This window comes from Saimiri boliviensis, chromosome 10 (assembly GCF_048565385.1).
Source record: "Saimiri boliviensis isolate mSaiBol1 chromosome 10, mSaiBol1.pri, whole genome shotgun sequence".
NCBI classification, from domain to species: Eukaryota; Metazoa; Chordata; class Mammalia; order Primates; family Cebidae; genus Saimiri; species Saimiri boliviensis.
Window position 1 is genome coordinate 92749877 of NC_133458.1, and position 4624 is coordinate 92754500.

The 4624-nt window shown below is 39.5% G+C and overlaps 1 pseudogene; it reads left to right on the plus strand.

Moving 5' to 3' along the window:
- Positions 1-1972: 1972 nt before the first annotated feature.
- LOC101046759 (ufm1-specific protease 2-like) lies at positions 1973-3274 on the plus strand (annotated as a pseudogene).
- The last annotated feature ends 1350 nt before the right edge of the window (positions 3275-4624 follow it).

Sequence of the window (4624 nt, forward strand, 5' to 3'; positions counted from 1 at the left end):
GCTTGTCTTTCAGAGAGAGAATGCTTCAAAAAAAACAAAACAAAACAAAACAAAACAAAACAAAACAAAAACTGGATGAATCTAGTTTTGTTAATCTGACAGACCATCAGCATGGGGGTGGGAGAAACAGGAGAGAAAATCAAGCAAATGAATAATTCTTCCAGGAGAACTGGTACCTCATTAGATGGCTCCTATAGTGCTTATCCCTTTATTAATGAAGAATTAACATCCATGTCAATCTTCAAAAGATTCTAATAGCCCTGTAACTCTGAGAACTTTAGGGTGTCTGCTGAGACAGAAGAGAGAAAACCCTTAAGCAACTCCTCTCAACTATCTTTGGGGGTTGATGACTTGGTCAACAACTGTCCATTGAACTACTTCTCTAAACCTATAAATGATGTATAAAAATTAAGTCCAAATGGCACACACCCAGCAAAATGCTCAACACCAGGAAAATGGTAAACCTGGGAGGTAGAGGCTACAGTGAGCTGAGATTGCACCACTGCACTCCAGCCTGGGCAACAGAGTGAGACTGGGTCTCAGAAACAAAACAAAACCCTTCCATTAGGCAGCTTGGTTTTTTTGGGTTTCACTCTGTTGTCTAGGCTGGAGTGCAGAGGTACAACTTTGGCTCACTGTAGACTTGACCTCCCTGGTTCAAGCAATTCTCATGCCTCAGCCTCCCAAGTAGCTGGGATTACAGGCTCGCACTGCCACATCCAGCTAATTTTTGTATTTTTGTCAGAGGCCAAGTTTCACCGTGTTGTTCAGGCTGGTCTTGAACTCCTGACCTCAAGTCATTTACCTGCCTTAGCCCCACAAAGTGCTGAGATTATAGGCATGAGCCACCGGGCCTGAAATTTTTTTTTTTTTTCAAACAGGATCTCACTCTGTTGCTCGAGCTGGAGTACAATGGCATGATCAAGGCTCACTGCACCCTCAACCTCCCTGGGCTCAATCTATCCTTCTACCTCAGCCTATAAAGTAGCTGGGACTACAGGCACACATATCTTTTTGTACAGATGGGACTTCACCACATTGCCCAGGCTATTATGAGGCATCTTGATGGGCATTTTTGTTTGCTTCTTTAGTATACATTCCTTCAAGTAGAATTGCTACCATCATGTAGTATGCACATTTTTAAGGATTTTGAAACATAATGTCAAATTATGTTTGTACATATTGTTGGAATTTACACTTCCATCATCAGTGTAAACTCCTATTATTTATTAACTCCACACAATATGTTTTTGTCTTTCAAAATAGAAATAAGAAATCATAAAATTGATGTACGTATGTTAATGGTTAAAAAAAAAAAGAAAGAAAGAAAGAAAGAAAAAGACAAAAGAAATCAAGCTGTACCAAAGTGTAAACCAGTAGAAAGTAAAAGCCATGTTTCTCCCAATCCGCTCCTCACTTTTTTGTCAGCATCTTTCCAGGGCTTATTCAGATAAAAAGGCAGAGATAGATGGTAGATGGATTTTTTTCTTTTTTTCTTTTTTTTTTTTTTTGGTAGATGGATTTTTAAAAAGCGCACACTCGCAAAAAAGTGCAGTAGACACAGAGATACATATTTTTTAGAACAAAAATAAAAAAATATATGTTATTTTATAACTTCTGTATTATTATTAATATTTTTGGCCAGAGCCTATCTTTGTCACCCAGGCTGGAGTGCAATGATGTGATCTGGGGTCACTGCAACCTCTGCCTCCCAGGCTCAAGTGATCCTCCCACCTCAGCCCTTGAGTAGCTGGGACCAAAAGCAGGCACCACTACACCTAGCTAATTTTTGTATTTTTGGTAGAGACTGGGTTTTGTAATGTTAACCAGGCTGGTTTCAAACTCCTGAGCTCAAGAGATCCGCCCACGAACATCTTTACGAAAAATAAGGTTGCAGTGAGCCGAGATTGTACCACTGCACTCCAGCCTGGGCAACAAGAGCGAAACTCCGTCTCCAAAAATATATATATATAATGAAACTTCATGAGAAAGAAAGACAAAAAGTTATCAGACATGCATCAAATAGTAAATATAGATCTTACGCTGGAAATGTCAACCTCCTTGGCAGCTGTAACGCCCATCATTGAAAGGGAAAGCGGAGGACATCATTATGTTAATGTGACTTTACCTGTTGATGCAGTTGTATCTGTTGGTCCAGAGGAAACATGGGGAAAAGTTCATAAACTTCTATTTGATGCAATTCATAATTGACAAACTGATATGGAAAAATGCATTTTGAAATATATGAAAGGAAGATCTATTGTGGTCCCTGAGTCACTGCAATTTTTATTACAGGAGAAAAAATTCTTTTTTTTTTTTTTTTTGAGACAGAGTTTCGCTCTTGTTACCCAGGCTGGAGTGCAGTGGCATGATCTCGGCTCACTGCAACATCCGCCTCCTGGGTTCAAGCAATTCTCCTGCCTCAGCCTCCGAGAAGCTGGGACTACAGGCTGGCACCACCATGCCCAGTTAATTTTTGTATTTTTAGTAGAGACAGGGTTTCACCATGTTGACCAGGATGGTCTCGACCTCTTGACCTCATGATCCACACGCCTCGGCCTCCCAAAGTACTAGGATTATAGGCGTGACCCACTGCGCCCAGCTCAGAAAAAAATTCTTGTCACTATTTCACATCCTTCAGGAATACCAGATGGTCAGCTGCAGGCTTATAGAAAGGAGTTACATGATCTCTTCAATCTGCCTCATGACAGACCCTATTTCAAAAGGTCTAATGCTTATCACTTTCCAGATGAGCCATACAAAGATGGTTACATTAGAAATCCACATACTTTATCCACCTAACATGGAGACTGGTACGATTTATGTGGTCAGGACATATATGTTTATCATCATTACACGCAGGACTGGATAGGTGACAGTGGCTGGGGCTATGCTTAATGATTTCTGCAGATTATCTGCTCTTGGTTCAAACATCAGGAATACACAGAGAAGTCCATTCCAACACATAGAGGAATTCAGCAGGCTCTAGTTGATGCTGGTGATAAACCAGCAACATTTGTTGGATCACTGCAGTGGATTGGATCTATTGAGGTAGAGCTGGCACTAAGCCAATTGACTGGTATAAATTCAAAAATACTGTTTGTCAGCCAAGGTTCAGAAATGGCCTTTCAAGGACAGGAACTGGCTAGCTAATCATTTCCAAAGCGAAGAAACTTCAGTTATAATCGGGGGAGGAGTTTTGGCCCAAACAATACTAGGAGTTGCATGGGATAAGATTATAGGGCAGATAAAGTTTCTGATTCTAGATCCACATTATACAGGCACTGAAGACTTGCAAGTTATTTTGGAAAAGGACTGATGTGGATGAAAGGGCCCAGACTTTTGGAACAAGTATGCTTACTATAACTTATGTCTTCCTCAGTGACCAAATATGATTTAAAATATCTTGGAGTCAAAGACTGCAGTAGAGTGGTATTATAAATTTGTGAATGAAGAATCAGTTTAATTTCACATTAAAAAAAAAAGTGACACATAATAGTTTAGAAGGCAAGTAAACTTGTTTTACCAGCTGTTTAGGCGTATTTTGTGCCCCCTTCTTGATTTGGAGGGTTTGATCTTCTCCTAATTATATTCCTTAAAACCAGCCCTTACCATCTTACCTGCCCACCTCTTCTGCAATAGTCCCTGGGCCTAGAGGGAGGCAGCTTGCAGAGTCTTAGCAGCAGAGCGTTAGCAGTGAAACAGATCCCTGGGGTCAGCAGGATGCCAAATGAGGGAAGTTGACATCTCTGGTCTTCAGAATACTGTGATTTTGGTTTCCTTGGAAGTAAAACAAGGAGAGATAAATAACACTTATAGTTTGACAGTTATGAGAGCAATTTACATGATAGAACAGAAAAAGGAACCTATTCCATTAGGGTACCAACTAAAAATCTGAAAAAAAATTATAATTTGGTACTTTCTAGAGGGTTATTGTATCCAAGAAACAATGATTTAATCTGCACTTAAAAAGTTAGGGCTAAAATCTAGTATTAAGTGTTACACTTTTCCCTTAAAACAATAATTATTAACTATCATTGAACTCATGCAGACAGCTATACTATTATAAAATTACAATCTGGATTTTGGAGAATTCAGAAAGGTAAATTTGCTTACCTAAACATACTTCACCCAGATAAAATATTTTTTGACCCTCCTTTAACCAGAGCACTTGCTTTTAAAACAAGATTTTTTTTTTTACCTTGGAAATGCCATTTTTTAAACATACAGCTCATGGGAGCTATTTGGCACTGCAGCTTCTCACAGTTAGTCCCAGAAAAAGGCTCTTGGCTTATTAGGTAGGAAGATTTCATGTAAACCATTTTTATTTATCATGGAACTTGTTGGGAAACATTGTTTCTATGAGTAGAGGGGTAGCTTCAGTTAATATTCCATGGCAAGGCAACAAATGCCCCACCAAGTAGAACTGCTCTAGCTCAGTCCTTACTATTGAAAAGTACTCAGTTTTTGCCATCAGCCCCTATAAATGCTCCACACAAAAGGCTATGCAGTGGGGAATTTACATAAGCAGATTTACATGTCTTCAGTTTTTTTTTTGTTTCTGTTTTTGTTCTAGAGGTGGAGTCTCACTCTGTCACCCAGGCTGGAGTGCAAGGGTGAGATC